We start from the raw sequence: 19,552 nt of genomic DNA on the forward strand, positions 1-19,552 counted from the left end.
ACCCCTTCCGAAATAAGCTTTGAATAGCTACCGATTAAAGCTCTTTTCAGGAAACATTCCTTTCTTCAGATAACATTTCATCATGCCAGAAGAGTTGAACTAGAGACAATGCTTCTCTTGCCTCTAGGCATTCTGGGTAAGCCACACTGGCCTTGATGGGCAAACGGTCTGATTGAGTATCAGGCATATTCATTTCGCCCACCGTCTTCAGGGACCGATGCTGCTTACACCTATTCCTGATCAGGAGGACCCTGATGGGGTGGAAAGGTAGCCTAAAAATACTTTAAACAGAATCAATAAATATGCCCAAAGATACTAGTGATTCCAGAGTGTGCACAGTTCCACAAGGCTGTGAGGCTCAGGTGATAAAGTTCCTAACTGTGAATGCCAGGTCGGTTTTCCCAAGGGATAGCTAGAACGCCAGAAAAGCAGCCCAATTATCTCATCCTTGGCTATAGAGGTAGTCAGAGAGACAGTCCAATGGGGGTGGGGGTGGGGAAGCTACTGCCTTCATTTATGTTCTACAGCAGGAAGGAGATTGTCTCCTCCTCTTTCCGTGGCTTCTCTGTGGTCAAGCATTCCTGCCATCGGGCGCTTTCTGGGTAGGCAAGAACGCTCCAGCACATATTGTTTGTCATGCCAACACACTCGTTTTTTTTTTTTTTTTTTACAATACACTCACAGACCAAGCAATCTGATTAAGAGCATGCAACGAGAACCCACCCAATGATCGCCTCCATGGGTGGGATTGTGGCTTGGAGGCCCAGCACATGCTGTGCATGCAAAATCTGTGTGTTCAGTCCTTGGCATCTCTGCTTAAAGGTTCCCGGCTTACAGTTGCAGAGAAAGACCTTTTCTCAGGGGCCTCCGATAACTGATACCAACGCGAGAAGACAATACTGAGAGAGATGGCCCGACAGCGTTAGGAGGTATGCTCATTCACTGTTTCCCTTATTACCTGCACGCCAACTTGCTGCTATTCACATGTCTTACCAACTGTGTAATTCTGATCTTAGGTGTGTTTATTGCTCAGTTACTCATGCATCTTGACTCCAATTATTCCTTCCGGGCAACTGGCCCACCTCCCCGATGTGTATGTAATGCCTGAGGAAATCTGTTCCAGTGTATCTGAAGACGTTTGTGTCTAGCTTTACCGTTTCTCAGTTCTCGCTTCTGCAAAGCTTACAGCTGAGGCTGGCGGAACTGAACGGAGGAAACATCTGACTAGGGCCCCCCTCATCCCCTCAGCCTGGAGGCTGGCATCCCTGTTTGGAGGGAGGACTGTATGGCATTATACCCCGCTAAGGTTCCTTCCCCTTCCCTTGCCGGGCTCCCCTCCCAAGATCTCTAGGACTTTCCCAATCCAGCCCCTACCATTGGCAGAACCAGCGCAAATGGTTAATAGCTCAGATATATTTTCTTGCTGTACTGCGAAGTGAAACGGCCACATTTGCAAGCTCTCTTTAAAACATACCCTGGGAGACCACTGGAGACGGAGCCTTCCTGTCGCAGCAGAAAAATTCCAGAAACAGTTGGTGGCCCTTGAAGTTGGCATGGATAAAGAGCTCGGCCTACGGCAACCCAGAGAGAAGTCGGAAGAGATGACGTCCCGTGGGTCTCTTTCCTAATGGTGTCCTGCAATTTCACAACATTCATGGCTCCACAAGTCGACGCCAAAATGCCATGGCAAGGATCCTGAGCCCCCCCTCCAAATTTTGCAGAGGGCTGAGCCTCATGCAGAAGGAAGCAGGAGATCAAGCAATCCTATCAAACAGGTCAGTCTGAAGCTTGCTACACAAACTTCCATTCCGCCAAACTACAGGCCTTTGGGCATTGGGAGCACAAGGTCAAACGGAGAGGCCTTCAGAACATCCAGAGCAGGGGTAGTCAAACTGCGGCCCTCCAGATGTCCATGGACTACATTCGCTGGCAGGGGCTCATGGGAATTGCAGTCCATGGACATCTGGAGGGCCGCAGTTTGACTACCCCTGATCTAGAGGAAACGCCCCCTTTAGAAGGTGGATTCTCTGGCTCTAAAGTCCCTCCCCTCCCTTCCACAGGCTCCACCCCCCAAATCTCCAGGTATTTTCCAACCTGGAGCTGTCAACCTTAGTTGTGTCAGTGGTCCACATTACTACTTTGCTTGCCATTGGAAGTGAGATCTAGGGATCTGCCGATCTGTCCTTTTACAAACAGCTTTCCTAAAAGTCACTGATGCACAGAAGAGGCCAGAGTAATATCCATAGCTTGCTGGCTGGGACAAGAACTGATGGAACCAACATATAGCACCATCAATTCCAAAGTAAAGGTCAGGGGGAGGTCAGAAAGAAGCCCAGACCCTTGCAGGGATTATTCTGCCAAGAGTTCTCGTTGGGCCATTACATACAAGGGAGGAAAGTCTTATGAACGTATAAACCTGATCTTGTGGGTTATTCTTTCTTTTTCTTCAAAAGCCAAAGACATTACCCCCCAAAGGTGCACACATCTGGTACGCGAATACTTCAAGCTTACGCTAAATGGATTATTTACAACTTTGTCTCCCCATTTGTTTACTTGACACATGATGTCACCGCACTGAACTCTTGCCTTCAGCCATTCGCCCGCTTTTATTGCGCACAAACAGCATGCAAGATCGCAGGTAATAAGATACCCGGATGCTTTGCATGCGCTCCTTTTGTTGGCCCCGCATTCTTTTGATCAGTTGGGTGCAATTGCAAACGAGGACAGCGGGGGCGGGGGGGGGACATGGTGTCATCTGGAGTTGCACATTTGCTGAGACTCACAGATTTCCCAGCTACCCCGCCTGCGTGGCTGTGCCCCCCTTCTTCCCATTAATGAGTCTTGACACTTCAACAGATGTTATCTGGAGCATCTTTGTCCTATTATTTTCATTCCCCCCCCCCTGCAACACGGCTGCCCGTTTCGATTCGTCTGGCAAGAGAGGTGGAGACTCTCTGTAATGCTGACACGTCTGTCATCCCTTTCATCTTCCTTCCCTTCTCTTGCCGTTTGCCAACGCAAAAAATCTGTCTTGCATCAAGTCGGTGATTTCGGAACAACAGTCTTTCCCTTTTTGCCTTCCAAAGCATCAGGAAAGCCCTCCTTCCAGCAAAGCACGGCTGTAAAACAATGAACTGTGGGCATCAACAGTAACCTCGTTAGGGAATTTCAATAGAGCTCATTAGAGATCCGGGAGAGGAACTTGTTCCATCAAGGCTGTGCTCAGTTATGCTGCCATGTTCAATGTCGCTGGAAGATTCATGGCCCCTTTTAAGGTGTTGTTGTTGTTAGGTGCGAAGTCGTGTCCGACCCATCGCGACCCCATGGACAATGATCCTCCAGGCCTTCCTGTCCTCTACCATTCCCCGGAGTCCATTTAAGTTTGCACCGACTGCTTCAGTGACTCCATCCAGCCACCTCATTCTCTATTGTCCCCTTCTTCTTTTGCCCTCGATCGCTCCCAGCATTAGGCTCTTCTCCAGGGAGTCCTTCCTTCTCAAGAGGTGGCCAAAGTATTTGAGTTTCATCTTCAGGATCTGTCCTTCTAAAGAGCAGTCAGCGCTGATCTCCTCTAGGACTGACCGGTTTGTTCGCCTTGCAGTCCAAGGGACTCACAGGAGTCTTCTCCAGCACCAGAGTCCAAAAGCCTCAATTCTTTGATGCTCGGCCTTCCTTATGGTCCAACTACCTTTTAAGGTAGGGCTCACCAAAAGCGAAGGAAGGCGTTGAGATATTCCTACCCTCTGCTGGTATAACATTGGAATAGCAGTGGTGGGAGGGGCACTGCTGAACAAGGGGCAGGTCGACCTCCTGTTGGTGGACAAGGGACCGCAAACAGTCAGGGGCTGTTTGGGCACCCAATGGCGGATGAGAGTGCAGGGGATGCGAGAAAAATATACAAAATGTTTATGCATCCAAAAAAAAAAGGCACCTGTGGTACCGATGTAAAGGAAAAAGCATTGCAAAAGTTTTCAATACCGTGAGGAAACAGCAGTATTTCCTTTCTACGTTTCCTCTCCTTTAAATGCTTACTGAGAGCCATCTTGTAGCAGTGGTTAAAAGCAGTGGCCTCTACTTTGGAGAACTGGGTCTGATTCCCCACTCCTACAGGCGCAGCCAGCTGGGTGACCTTGGGCCAGTTGCAGTTCTCTCCGAGCTCTCTCCACCCCAGCTCCCTCACAAGACACCTGTTATGGGGAGAGGATGGAAAGATGATTGTGAGCTTTTTCTTACCTACCTGACAGGATATCTGCTGTGGGGAAAGGAAGCAAAAGATGTTGGTGAGCTGCTTGGAGACTCCAGAGCCCATTCTGCACACACTAGATAATGTGCTTTCAATGCACTTTAGAAATGGATTTTCCTGTTCTGCAGAGCAAAATCCAGTCGCAAAAGCACGCTGAATGTGCATTATCCAACTTGTGCAGAACGGGTCCACATAGTAAGAAGCGGAGTGCACAAAAACAGCTCTTCTTCTTCCTTATTCACTTAAGAAGATTTTATTTACAGGTTGCTGCTTCCAGGGAAGAGACAGGCAGGCGCTGAAGGCTTTCCTGGGAACGCTCTCCTAGCTGCTTCCGGTCGGCGCCAGCCAGTATCGGAAAACCTGAGCTTTTGTTAGCTATCTTGGTGCAGCCGGCGGCCTGGCTGTCCTTTGCAGGCACTGATTATATTTGATTTAGCTTGGGTACACATCAGATCGGGGTTGATGACACACGTGGTCCTTTGCCAAAGGAGGTATCATCAACAGGCAGGAAAGAGAAACAATAGATGCCTATCGCCACCCGGGAAAGGGGGAGGGGAACAGACAGCTGGTGATAATTTTGCACAGACCCAGCCCACGGCAGCGCAGAGGAGGAGCGGCACATTTTCACCTGCCCCAGAAAGAGTAATCGGGGCTGTAAAACAGAGCTCTGAACAAAGCCCCCATTGTCTCTCCTGAGTGGCCTTGACGCTCCCCTTGGTGCAGCTTTCGCAGAACCGAGGAATGTTCGCCATCAATTTCTAGATGAAAGCGAAGAAGAAAGACACACCAGGTTTCTAGCTTTGGGCTTCTTCAATTTCTTTGTCGGTCACCTGGACTTTTCATTCTGTTGCGTGAGTTCCTGCTGCTGGGGCCCTGATCCTTTCCAATTGTCTTCCTGCGCAGTTTCCGAAGGCACCTGAATTCCTGTTTTTTAGGAGATCGCAAAAGGTGGAGACATTCGGGACAGTTTTTGGAGGTTGCTTGAGGAAAATGCTTTCTTGGGCTGTTCTGCATGTGGTTATATTAGGAAAATTATCATCATCGTAAGCCTCTTTTCCCAGGCTTGGAAGTAATGAAAAGTCCCATTTTATACACCGGGACTGACTCCTGGGAAACGATTGTGGCCTCGGCCATGACTCTGCACCAGTTATTGCAGGTTTTCTCAATCAGGGTTTCATGAAACCTAAGGGGACCAGATTTCAACATTGGTGAAGCGGGACACCATTGACCGGGGGGGGGGGGTGTTCTTGATTAAAAACTTGGTCTATACGGAGCAACAAAAAGTTCCATAGAACGCAAAAATAGTATTGTAATATATATATTTTTTAAATTTCAACATAAGTACAATAAGTACAATAAGTACAATGCCAGGTGCCCACAGATGTCCCTCCAAAAGTGGGACAATCTGGTCACCTTAATGAAACCCAAGGGCTTCTTGGCAGCCCCGGAAGGGTTTTCCAAACGGGTAGGAGCTAATGAATTGTGTGTGTATATTTTTAAATTTGTTAAATATGTCTTGGGTGATATGACCATATATGGTCATGTCAGTTCATTCCCCCCCCCCCAATAGCCAATGATGTTCCAGGAGGTGTTTGGAAGGGGAGGGGCCTCATGTGGGCATGTACAGAGCTCTGCTTCCCAACCATATTCTGTATGATAGCACCACTTCTGAGGTTTCTCAAAGCCTCAAGAATGTTTCAGGGGTTTCTCAACAGTGATAAAGTTGGGAAAGGCTGAGTTATTGTGTACTCTGAGTGGTGTGAAGTGTGCTCTCCATCTAAAATGGGCCCGAGGCCAGCCTCAGGGCTTCTGCAAGATCTCAAGACAGGAGGTTTCGCTCCACAGGTCTTTGCTGGTAGTGGGGAAGTCTCCCAGGCCAACATTTTTCATAGAGTGAAGGACGGTGATGACTCCATCAAAGACTACAACTAGAGCAAGCTGAATTCAAAGGCTTCGTAGCCAGCAATCTGTTTGCAAGGCCTTCCCCATGAAGACTGTTTGTGTGCTGGTGAGAGAAATGAGAATCGCTCGGTCTGTGAGAAATGTTCCAAGAGGACAAGAGAGGCAACTGGAACACGTTACTCTTCGGCAGTGATTGGATTAGATTATAAAACTGGCTTCCCATCCAGTAACCTGATATTCCTACAAGGAAAATCTTTGCCAATAATGCATCTTTTGGCTAGGAACGTTCGTCTGAAAGCATCTGGGGCAAGATACTCACAACTTAATCCAAGGACACTGTGTTTACTGAATTCGCTTTAAGTTTATTCATCGACTTCATTTATACCCCAATTTCCTCGCCTATGTGGACCCCAAATCTTGCAACATTCTTCCCTTCTTCCTCGTTATCCTCTCCACAGTAATATTGTGAAACACTTTAGGCCAGTGGTTCTCAACCTTCCTAATGCCGCGACCCTTTAATACCATTCCTCATGTTGTGGTGACCCCCAACCATACAATTACGCAAGTGTTCTTTCACAGAAATCAAACCAAAACTGACCAATGGCGTGAAGATCCATTGCTCGTGGTTATATATAATTTTTTCCCCCAGGGTTTCTCAGTTCAGTTCTGCCTCTTGTCCCACCATGCCAATCTCACTCTTTTCTGCTGCTCCATACAGGCGAATGCTCTATCTTGATCTACCCTGCAAGGCTGTTGTGTAGATGGCCCCTCCCCCCTGGCCAAGCTGCTTGCCCTGCCACGACCCCTGTGAAAGGGTCATTCGACCCCGAAAGGGTCCCGACCCCAGGTTGGGAACCATTGCTTTAGGCCAGGGGTAGTCAAACTGCGGCCCTCCAGATGTCCATGGACTACAATTCCCAGGAGCCCCCTGCCAGCATTTGCTGGCAGGGGCTCCTGGGAATTGAAGTCCATGGACATCTGGAGGGCCGCAGTTTGACTACCCCTGCTTTAGGCCATGACTATTTCTGATCTGATGTCAATTTCACGACAATTTCAGATCTGATGTCAGTTTCATGACTTTGCACCTGAGAAATGCACATGCACATAAATCTCATACCTTGAGCAAAACTTTCTCCATCCTAACGGTGCCACGGGACTCTGTTGTGCTGCTTCAGACCAATGCAGGTACCCACCTGAATCTGTGTCAGAACAGAGTTACCAATGTGTTATTTTCCAGATCGAAAGTACCCACTTCAATCACATGCAGCCCCTGGAGAAAATGAAAACCTGCAGCATCCTGGCCATTCCACCCAAGGCAATAGTTAATAGTTTCCAACATGGACTTCTGCAAGCTTAGAGATAAAAAATCCCGCAGCCTTTCCTTCCAATGCCTCATAAGGTCCGGCCGTTCTCTGTACTGGTGATTTAGGCCACAGGCCACAGAACCCGCCAAACATACTAAACACCCTTTGGGAGTTCTGTTTTTCCAACAATGGGCCTGCCAACAAATGACAAAGCAATATTGATGCCCATGGGCCCTTTCAAAGCCCATTATGGATACGTCTCCTCACAAGCTCCACTGTCAACACAGGTTCTTCAGCAGTTGCTCACGGGATTGTAGCGAATCTGTACCTACAGGGTCAACCAGCCAAAGACTTCTGACTATCTTCCGGTTCCCAACTTCCACAGTTCTCCTTTTTGGCCCCAGGGAACCGAATCTAACTAAGGGGTCTCCAAATTTTTGGAGCCTTCAGGTGCCTTTGGAATTCTGACACAGGGTGGTGGGTGCAGTCACAAAATGGCTGCCACAGGAGGCAGGGCCAGTCCCAAAATGGCGGGGAGTGAGGATCTTTGTAACTGTAATAGTCTCTCTTTGACATTTCAAGCAGAAGCTCTGTTGGACAGGAATGCCTTTTCATCTGCACAGAAATCTTTTAACCTGGACAAGCTCCCCACTGAGCGCCTGCCACTTTCTAAAAACTTTTGGTGGGCACCAGGAAAGGAGTTGGTGGGTGCCATGGTGCTAGGATTGCCAGGTGCCAAGTGGGGCCTGGGGTTTCCCTAGAATTACAGCTCACCTCTAGTCTAGGAAACCAGTTCCTCTGGAGAAAATGGGTGCTATGTGACGTTGGACCCCACTGAGGTCAATCTTAGGGAGGCCAGGGGGGACCTGAGGATCCCCTGGAATTGCAATGCAGCTCCACAGCACAGAAGTCAGTTCCCTGGAAGAAAATGGAGCGTGGGCTCGATGGCAGAGTGCCCCACTAAGGTCCCTGTCCTCCCTAGACTCCATCCCCGAATCTCTGAATCTCTCCCAACCTGGATCTGGTAACCACACCCCCCGCAGGCCTCACCAGTGCCCAAGAGGGACCTGGTGGGGATTTCCGATCTAGCCAAAATGGCCGTCACTTGTAAAACCACTGTTAAATAAACAATGACAGTCAGTTATGGTAGATTCAAATGGGTAGCCGTGTTGGTCTGAAATAGAACAATAAATTCAGAGTCCAGGAGCACCTTTAAGACCAACAAAGATTTATTCAAGGCGTGAGCTTTCGAGTGCTGAGGAAGAGTGCTTGCACTCGAAAGCTCACGCCCTGAATAAATCGTTGTTGGTGCTCCTGGACTCTGATTTTATTGAGTCATATGGTGTGGACGATGCCATAACTGAGGTCTTGCCTGTTCCAAGAGCTGACATAGAATGTTTCTTTTGGCCTTTCTTTAGGCCCCACAGCCCCCCTAGCTCTCTTTTTAAAGTGTCACAGCATTTAGTTTTGGCTGAAATATGCATTCCAATGCCATCCGGTGACATTGGCATTTCCACCCCAGCAAACCATGGGGCATGGAACCACCCGGTCTGCTTCATTTTATCCGATGACCCTTTATAGTGCTTTATGGCACCCTACGAAAACCCATTGAGAGGATGCCTTTTCCCTAGTCACAAAACGCCAGAGGGTCTACCTTTCCCCGAAAAAGACCCAACAGGGGCCCAGACTGGTGTGTGCCGGAGGGAACTGCTTGGCCTCCCGGCATCTTGGGTCTCCCAGAGCATTTTCTCCTTTGTGCTCGGATCACACGCCCTGCCATCGGGCCGACTCAGCACTTTGGTGGTGACTGATGAAACGAGGGCCTCCGTGGAGCATTTGAGAAGGCTGCCAGAGCCACTCAAGATTAATCAGAAAACTCCCAGAAATGCAGGGAATCCAGACCCTGTAGAGTCTCACCCGGCTTTTGATCTCTCGGGGAGCTGAACAAACGACCAGGCTTTGACTCCAGGATTTATGAAGCTGAAAGACAAGCCCCTACTTCGGGAATAGCCGTTCCGTTCCCAAAGCAGGCCTAAAGAATATGCGGTGACTTTCCCTGCCCTACGTCTAGCCTCGTAGGTCACGTCTGTTGGAGCAGGGGTAGTCAAACTGCGGCCCTCCAGATGTCCATGGACTACAATTCCCATGAGCCCCTGCCAGCGAACGCTGGCAGGGGCTCATGGGAATTGTAGTCCATGGATATCTGGAGGGCCGCAGTTTGACTACCCCTAAACAGTGGACCAAACACTGCTGATTCGGGCTTCTGAAGGTATGCAGCCAGCAGGGTGACCTTGGGCAAGTCACGGTTCTCTTAGAGCTCTCTCAGCCTCACCTACCCCACAAGGTGTCTATTATGGGGAGAGGAAGGGAAGGTAGTAAATAGTGGAATACTGTGAGAGAATGGGATTCTGTGACTTAGTGTTTTGTTGTGTGGCAATGGCTGCCACTGTCATCAGGTAAGGAAATGCTGAATGTCATAGGGGTAAATTTTGTGTGTGGGGGGAGAGAAGGTGGGCCATTGCTGTTTTCCATGGCAGATGCACAATTTGTGGTAGGCCTTGTATGTTCCTTATGCACTACTCTTTTCTGGTAGAGTATTCCATAAGCATTCTTCTTCTGGGCTTCATTGCACCACAAGAGAATCACAAAAACATGATTTTCTGTTTTTCCTAAAAGGCCATTGTTCCAATTTATATATATATATATATATATTCATACATCTGCACCACCATGGTCTACATACCTATTATTGGAATTTATTTTCATCTTCACCCATCCGCATTGCCTCATGTTTGTCCGAGCCACCTGCACAAACCCCTGCACCCCCTTCTATCCTGATTGGCCACGTAATTTGGATTCTCCCAAGGCAAGTCAGTCTTAAAAGGCCAGGGATTCTATTCCCCCCCCCACCCCTCATCTGATCCTACTCTTCCTTGTGGTCTGGATGAGGATTTCTGAACATCTGGAATTGGCAATAGCAGGAGTCCCGGAAGCAGCTGGGGAAATTCCAGCTGTCAGTCAGGGCAAAGGATGTTTCTGAAGCCCAAAGGTCCCGGGGAGCCCAAGCCTGCCTGCAGCTCGATGGAATCATGCCGAATCCTCCAGTGAGCCAAGGAGTTCCAGAGGCTGCATGCGTCTTTCTCCCGCTTAGCCACATCCATCAACGCCCCCCCCCTGCAAGAAAGAGCCATTCTTTTCCTGTTCTGCAAAATGATGGATCCGAGGAATGTTTTTGTTCAATAAAAATGTGCTTTGGCCACTTGTGAGCCTTTAGAAAAGAATCGAACTCTGGGAACTATGTGGCTTCATGACACTGAAAGATTCGGGTGTGTTCTCGAGGTGACTCCTTCATGTACCCAAGTCAAAGGTCTGCCTAGCGGAGTGAGTCCCAGCTAGGGTTGTGCAAGGGGGGGGGGCGATTTGGTTCGATTCAGGTTTGGATGAAGCCGATTCGGTTCGATTCGGGTTCAGACGAACCTGATTTTTGGGATATGGTAGCCCACAAGTCCACATGGAATTTGTACAGGGCTGGTGCAGTGGTTTTGGGTGCCAGAGACACACCGTGACTTCGACACCCATCTGTTCCGGCACTGCTTTTTGTAGAGGTTTCTCGAGAAACCAGCAAACGCCACACTGAGGGTTGCCCCCACTACGATCCCAAACAAGTAAAAGTTCAACCCTTCCTCCTCTGCTGTCAGAGCCAGAGATCGAGAATGTACACTGTAGGGGGTGCTGGGCTGAAGAGAGATGTGAAGGTGGCCAGCTTGCCAACCTCCAGGTAGTGGCTGGAGATCTCCTGCTAGCACAACGGACCTCCAGGTGAGAGCAATTCCCTGGAGAATGTGGTCACTTTGGAAGTTAGACTCTAGGGCATTATGTCCCAACCCCCACCTCCCTCAGGCTCCAGCTCCAAATTTTGAGGAATTTCCCAACCTGGAGGTGGCAACCTTAATAGATGGCTGGGGGGGGGCTGCTGTGGGAAGAGCTACAAGACAGATCACAGGAACACCCCTCCCTCTCTTGGTCTCCTCCTCTGCCTCTTCCATAGAAGGCTGAACAGTTCCCATCTCTTCTCTGTGGGCCAAGTAACGAACCCAGCAATGGTACACAGCCTGATTCAAGAGGTGATAAAGGTGCATTTAGGTATTAGCATACTGGATAGAAAAGAGGAGAGGCAGAGATCAGCTCCAAACTGCCTCTCGGGCTGAGTGGGAAGGTAAGTCTGAGTGTGGCCCCTCCAAGAAGAAGGGGGAAATGACCTTGAAAGTAGCAACCAGCTGGAAACAGAGGGATGGCACTTAGAATCATAGAGCTGGAAGGGACCTCAAGGGTCATCTGGTCCAACCCCTTGCAGAATGCAGGAAATTCCCAACGACCTGCCCATCCAAGGTGACCCCAAATCCATGTCTAGATGATGCCTCCCAAAACCAGAATCCACGGCCAGTCTGGTCTGGAGGAAATTCCCCTCCAACCCCAAAGTGGGGACAAACAAATCATCACATTCTGTAAACTCTTCTCCAAACAATCCTGACTGAAAAAGGCTATGCTCCATTTACTTCATGTAAATAATTGGTAGGAATAATTTCTCTTTGAGTCAAGAAGACCCCGGCTATTTGCAACTGATCGCTGCTCAAAAGAAGAGATGTCTTTCACACTCCTCTGAAAATGGAGCATAGCCTTTTTTCAATCAGGATTGTTTGGAGAAGAGTTTACAGAATTTGATGATTTGTTTGCCCCCTGTTTGTGTGAAACAGGAGGGCCCAGTGTCTTCTGGGAAGCTTTTCCTGTATCTCTTAGGGAAACTGACTGGGAAGTTCATGGACTTTATTTGAAGATTTAACAGACGCTACGTAAAGACCTGGAAGTTAGAAGATCGTATTCATTTTTTATGGGACTCTTTATGGGATAGGTGTGTTAAAAACAATGTCTGTGACAGATGTGTCATGAAATTCCTTGTGCAAGTGATTAGTGGTTGTGTCTGCTGTTTTGGGTCATTCATCTTTAGATTTTTGTGCATAGCTGCAGAGGAATTTATTCTATAATTTAAAAACTATTTAATGAAGTTATATGATGTTTAATCATAATTTATGTTGTTTGTGCTATATACATTCATGATTGGCCTTTTTATACATTTGGGCTTTTTCTATTGTCAATCAAAACTGTGGTTTGACCAGGGGTGGGTGGGGGGAGTGGCCAGAAAAGTTCCTGGTGGGCGACTACCTTAGAAGAAGACCCCTGGGTGCCTGCGGGTGGCAGTCCCTGACAGCAGAGGGAGTGGCCTGCCTCAATCCTTCTGGCAAAGCCAACACTGTTATGGATGCCATTCTCCAGGTGGCACCTGAGGATCTCCTGGAATTACAGCTGACCTCCACACTAAAGGTCAGTTCTGCTGGAGAAAAGGGCTGCTTCAGAGGGTGGACTAGGCATTGGACCCCTCCAAGGTCCCTGTCCTCACCAGGCTACACCCCCAAATCTCCAAGAGTTTCCCAACCTGGATTTGACAAGTATACCCCTATCCTTGGCTGGTGGCCGGGGGCGGGGGCAGGAACATTTGCTTCTGCCCAGCTTCTGAACTGTCCACAGGAGATGGGGCAATGCTCTTGTTCCTTATCTTTCTATGCCCTTTGACCTGCTAGGTTCCCTCCCTTCCCCTGTTCTGGAGCTTATGGGGGGAGAGGCAGATGCTTCCCCTCCCACCCCGCCCCAGCCAGGGTTGTTTTCATTTCCCAGTCCATCCTTGTGGTCTGGCATGGTATCAGCAGTCAAAAACTGCCCACAGGGCGAGGAGGGGGTGAGAAAGCATTGTGGAATTGTTTTCCCCGGGGGAGGGCGGGGGGTATAACACGCTGTTTCAATTACTCCTCTCGCCTCTCTTCTTTGGACTACATTTCCTTTTCCAAGCCACCCGGAGAAACAGCAAAATTAAATCAAGCTACATGAAATCTGCTTGGCCTCTCTTGAAGCACTGCTAATCTTTGGGGGGGGGGGGGGGATAGGAGGGAGGAGCTGCCTGGCAGGAAATTTGCACATTGGTGCTAACTGACAGTCTCAAAGAATGTAAACTCTTGTTTCCTCTGCAGCTGGCTGGGACTTTGGGCTTCAGGATCCAATCGGGAGAAGCCTGGCTTTAGATGCTACAGCTGCTGCTTGGGTTTGCGTTCTATGACAGCTCTTGCTTCTTGCAAACTGAGGAACACTCAGAGATGGGATACCGCTGCCATTCCCCAGTGGCCTGAAGCATGAGTGCCACCAGTGGCACAGCTAGGCAGGATCGGTGGCCTTGGCTACGGCAGCAAGCCAGTCTGGCCCTCCCACCTTCCCCTCAAACACGGCCCTGCTACCTGTAGGCTCCAAAGCACGTGGGAAGCATCTGTGCCACCATCTGCACCACAGTGACGGTGTTTCATGCTGGAGACAGAATTCATGCTTTGCCAAATGGGCCATTCCCCATTTCTCTGTCAAAACAAATTCTGACTTCCACCAGAGCGTCCCGTCCTCCCCCCCCCCCTTTCCCTTGCTATGCAGCTGAATAAGAAAACAGTCCTTATTAATCAATGCAAGGCAGGGTTTTTATCGCCATCGCACCCCTTCAAAACAAAGAAAGGACGGGTCAAGCTACGCTTGCCAGCCTCCAGGTGGGGCCTGGAGAGCTGCTGGGATGACATCTGATCTCCAGATGACAAGAGATCAGACCCCCCTGGAGAAAATGGAAGCTCTGGAGGGTGGACGCTAAGTCTCCAGGAATTTCCCAGGTCAGAGTTGGCACTCATACGTCAGGCTGACTCCTTCCCTTGGAAAGTTTTGGGAAGGGCGAAGAGCAGGCAGCCACCTCACCTTCTGGAATGGGCTAATGCAAGCTTTCTCAATGCAAATTAATTCATTTATTTATTTATATTTTGACATATACCGCTGCTCTCAAAGACTCACAGCAGTTTACAATAAAAGAATAAAATAGAAGAATGAAACCATCCAACCCACAAAATCCCCAATACATTAAAAAAAGGCTGTTCTCTCCTCCCTTGCCCAGCAGCAGTTCTTTCCTTAGGAGCAAAAGGGTCTTGTTCAGATTCTAGGGGATCCACTGATGATAATTCCAGGACCTCAGCCCAGCCTCAACCATACGCCTGGCGGAAGAGCTCCGTCTTGCAGGCCCTGTGGAAAGCTGGTAACTCCGGAAGGGCCCTTAGCTTTTCCCGGAGCTTATTCCACCAGATTGGGGCCAGGGTCGAAAAAGCCCTGGCCATGGTTGAAGCCAGGCGAATGTCCCAGGGGCCCTAGAAGGGTTTCCTGAATGGGTGGGAGTGAATTAATTTTAATATATATATAATTAAAACTTGTTAAACATTTAATTGGGTGATATGACCATATGTGGTCATGTCAACCTACCCCCGCCTCCCAAAATGGCCAATGATGGGTCTTGGAGGAGGTGGAAAGGGGAGGAGCCCCAGGTGGGCATGTACACAGCTCTGCTTCCCAACCATATTCTGCGCAATCTCACTGGGTTTGATTCCCTGCTCCTCCTCCACATGCAGCCAGCTGGGTGACCTTAAGCCAGTCACAGTTCTCTTAGAGCTGTTCACATAAAACAGCTCTCAGAGCTTTCTCGGCCCCATCGCTCTCACGGGGAGTTGGTTGTGGGGAGAAGAAGGGAAAGGAGTCTGTAAGCTGCGTTGAGACTCCTTTGGGTAGTTAAAAGTGGGGTACAAAAACCCAGCTCTTCTTCCTCCAGGAGAACTGATCTCTCTACGTCTGGGGAAACTCCCAGCTCCACCTAGATCTTGGCAATCCACAATGCCTGGATCCTGGTTGGATGTGATAAACCCAGGGAAATGCTCATGAGTCCTGCCCAGGAAGCGCATGGCCGTGTAACTCCACCACCGTGTACTCCTTTGCCTTGTTTGGCAGGCTACAGTGTTTGTTCCAAAAGCGGTGTGCCAGAGGCTAAATCTGGTGGGCAGCGAACAGACCTCTGGATTTTCCAGCCCTTTGCAAAAGCTGGGCTGGATTCTCCTGCAGCTCTTCAGGGTAATCAGAAACTCTGGCCAGGCTTGTGGGCTGAGTCTGTCATAAAACCTGGAGCCCTGTGGAGTCCTGTCTGGCACGGATGCCGGCCAAACCCAACAGCACGCTGCTCTGCAGCTAATTGTCTTGGGCGTGCCTCGCCACAGGTTGCCAAACACACCGTCTTATGTAAGCGGGTCGTTGCACAAGCAGTACGATGTTTTCAGACCCGGGTGTCCATTTTCTCTCCTTTGGCTTTTCATTGGGGGCCCGTCTTTACAATATCCTGTGCAGGCTCCAGAAGGCCTTCTTGGCCGAATCGCTGTTGCAAAGGTGAACACGCCCAACTGAATAGTTCTGGGGCAGTCCCACATCTGGGAATCAAATGGCACAGAAGAAACCAGCCGACATCCGCAGCCAGATTCCAGGACTTCAAAGGCCCATGACAGTCAAGGGGAGATATTTGGGTCTGTGTGTAACTTTCCCATTGAAATGAATGACATTTCACGTTTCAGTGTTTCAATTCCTAATTTATATGATTGTTTTGAGATTCAAGTGGGCAGCCGCGTGAGTATGAATCAGCAGAGCAGATTTTGAGTCCTGCAGTACCTTTAAAACCAAGAAAGTTTTATTGAAGGTGTGAGTTCTTGCGTGAAACGCACACTTTTGTGTTCACCCATTATGTTTCCGTGGCGGAGTAGGGAGCCGCTTTGAGACTCCTTTGGGTAGAGAACAGCGGCATATAAGAAGCAATTCTTCTTCTTCCAAAGCCACCCTTTTGTGCAGGTGAACCAATCTATTGCCTGGAGATCATAGGTAATAGTAGATCTCCAGTCACCATCTGCTATCCACTGCTGGAATATGCAAGATCTGTCATGTGCATGATCCAAAAGGATACAAAGAATATCCTACTACAAGGGGCATCCGAGGAGATGTGTATTTGGCAGAGTTAGTTCAGGAACTTCCTTAGATTTTTCAAGCAGTCTCCTCCTATGCCCTGATTGGCTCACCGGAGACTTCCTGCTCCTGGGAGCATACTTCCTCCCTGCTTGCCTCCAGAACAGAACAAACACAGAACACTTAGACAGTGAGTTAGGTCTCTGCTCTCTCTTTCTATACACAGTTCGCTTCTCTCTCCACAAACTATTTTGTTCTTTTAAGCAGCTTGCTGCGGGGCGCCTCTTTGTAGATTTAGATTCTGCCACAGGCTCAGCAGTCTGTCCATTGGGGGGATTGTGAAGGGTATTTGGAACATACCGCTGCCCTCCTATTAAGATCCCCTCTGGCTGAATATAGCTCCCAGTGTTGATGGCTGTAACTAATAACAAATCTCCCTTGTTGCTTTCCAGGCAGCAGTTTCAAGCCAGGCATTCGAGTGGGGCCAACAGAGCAGTCAGCAACACAGGACGGCCGCGAGCTCATTGGCCGATTCATCCACCTCTGCCCCGCCAGGCCCTGCCCCTCGGGTCCCAAGGGAGAAGCATCACTCGCAGTACAGCAGGTGTCCTCAGATGTCAGGATGCAGGCCAAGACTGCTCAAAGAACAAAGTCAGCCTGTCAAGAGCCGTGACGTACGTTGCTCCGGGGACCTTAAAACAGCTCTCAGGCACCGCATGTTGCAAAGTGGGCTCATCGCCCCCCCCCCCAAATATTTTTATAGAGAGGAATGCTGTTAAGGCAGAGTCCATTCTCACTTGTGTGGGATGAAGAAGAAGAGTTGGTTCTTATATGCCGCTTTTCCCTACCTGAAGGAGGCTCAAAGCGGCTTACAGTCGCCTTCCCTTTCCTCTCCCCACAACAGGCTTGTAGCTTGCCCGGATTCATAGGGGGTCCATTTCAGTTTTTCACTAGAGCAGGGGTAGTCAAACTGCGGCCCTCCAGATGTCCATGGACTACAATTCCCAGGAGCCCCTGCCAGCGAATGCTGGCAGGGGCTTCTGGGAATTGTAGTCCATGGACATCTGAAGGACCAGAGTTTGACTACCCCTGCACTACAGTTTCCAGGTTCTCTTTGGGCCACTGGTGGAATGGGGGGTGGGTGGGTTGCCAGCTCCAGGTTGGGAAATTTCCTGGAAATCTTGGGGCAGAGCCTAGGGAGGACAGTGACCTCAGTGAGGCTTGGAGAAGAGGAGGGCAAGGGGGATAGGGCAGCTGTGTTTAACTATGAAAAAGGAAGACCTGTCGAAGAGAGGGCCAGGTTGTTTACTGCAGCTTTAGAGATAAGGACTGGCAGCCGCGGGTTCAAATTACGGAAAACGAGGATCCATGCCCGCGAGAGAAGCAACACGGGCAATTTTAATATTTTAATATGTTTTAAGATTTTAATCCACTACCGTATGCGTATTCTACAGTTCTGTGATCGGCCCCGAGTTCTCGAAGCCAGGGCGGAATATAAATCGTGGAATGAATCAATAAACAGCAAGGGAAGCTTGTTTTGCTGTGGCAATCCCTTCTCTCTAGGCCGCAATCCAAGCAGAGCGTCAGCTAGAGGAAGGAAGAAGCTGGCATCTTCGCAGGGCCGTGTCACGGCAGAGAAATTTAACAGACTCCGGCACGTCTGAAGGAAAGCAAATACATGGGCCTCAGAGCCAGGGTGCAGCTCATGACTACACCTTCGCAAATATCTCAGACATTTGTTTCCTTTTTCGCAGCCTCACGTGGCCCAAAAGCAAGGCACCAACGGACATACACAAGGCCTTCAGTTTTTAAGCAGAGCCATATGAGGGAATTTCAGCACAACAGTGGGCTGGCACTCAACTCTGGAATGGAAATGAAAAATCGCTCCGTAACATACAGGGAAGAGTGAGGAACCATGGACAGTGTGGCAGCCTGTAGCAAGGGCCATCAGGGGTATTTTCAGGGCCATTTTTCCCATATGGTCAAAAATGATCAATCCTCCTATCGCAGGGATACCCAACCAGAGGTCCGTGGACCCCGAGGCTCTGTGGGAGTTCCAGAAGGGGCCTACGGTCTTTCCCCTCCTGCTTTAATGAAGTTGGCCACAAGCTAGGGAACTGGCTATCTCCTCCTGGAGGACTCAGTGAGTAGGCTGTGGGTGTAAATATCCAGGGGGGAGAGTCGGCTGTGACATGATATTGGGGGGGGGGGATAGTAGTAAAGGCAAGGGGAACAAAGGAGGGTGAAGGGTGTGGCTGTTTTGGGGTAGGGCAGGGAGGTGTGACCAGCTGGCATCACGTCCAGGGGCTCTTGAAGTCTGAAAATTTGCTTCAGGGGCTCCTCCATGGTCAAATATAATAATAAATAAATAAAAATAAATAATAAATAAGTTTGGGAAAGTCTGTCCTATCAGTTCAACTTGTGGCGGTGACCAGGTAAGATCAGCACAGCTGAATGTTCAAGTTGTGTGCGAACAATCTGCATGTGGTTCGATCTTGCAAAAAACCCCACAAACCCTCAGTTTGTCCTCCATGGGTAGTTTGTCCTCCATCCACTTCCCTGACCACCACAAACAACACCTCCCCGCGTGCTGTTTGCCACGTTCTCTATAGGCCCAAAGCTTTATATAACATCACAGTTCGGGACTTGCAGTTGTGAAATGTCTCTCCGTGGTATGGCTCAATGCAAAGGCAAACAAACGGTATGGATCAGTTGAAACATACACATTCTCACCCAGCCTCATGGGAACTATAATTTTTTTCAGCTCCCCTCCCTCTGCCTCTGCCAAACTCTTGCTATTAAAACTTGTTGGACTAACAAAGGAAGTGTCTTGGGGATTCTCCTCTCCTTTTCTTTGGAGTGTATCCTTAGCAAACCGGGCCCACATGATCTGGTGTTTATTGCCAGGATAGCCCAGTAAACATGCTCCTTCACGCTGCATACCATGGGGGTTGGTTTTTCTAGGGAAGCCCTCTCTCAACCACATGAAATTTCCTGGGCCATGAACCCTGATTGGTTGCCTTCATACACTCCTGCACCTGAAGATGCGTTGGGCTTTTCCTGCAGTCTCATTTCCCTTTCTTGTAAGTTCCTGCATCTTCTGGGGCGGGGGTCCTGTTCCACACATGTTTAGCTCCCTCTAGGGGTCAATTCAATATTCCATGGTTTATGTTCAGCATAAAAGCTCGAAATTGAAATCCACAGG

General features: G+C 49.3%; 1 long non-coding RNA gene across 1 annotated transcript; it reads left to right on the forward strand.

The window, feature by feature from the left end:
• The first annotated feature begins 666 nt into the window (after positions 1-666).
• Positions 667-18,493, forward strand: LOC143820783 (uncharacterized). The gene is made up of 3 exons (XR_013225503.1): positions 667-929; positions 16,800-17,021; positions 17,802-18,493. It is a non-coding gene; the product is annotated as an uncharacterized LOC143820783 (long non-coding RNA).
• Positions 18,494-19,552: the final 1,059 nt, after the last annotated feature.

The sequence above is a fragment of the Paroedura picta genome, chromosome 11 (assembly GCF_049243985.1).
Source record: "Paroedura picta isolate Pp20150507F chromosome 11, Ppicta_v3.0, whole genome shotgun sequence".
NCBI classification, from domain to species: domain Eukaryota; kingdom Metazoa; phylum Chordata; class Lepidosauria; order Squamata; family Gekkonidae; genus Paroedura; species Paroedura picta.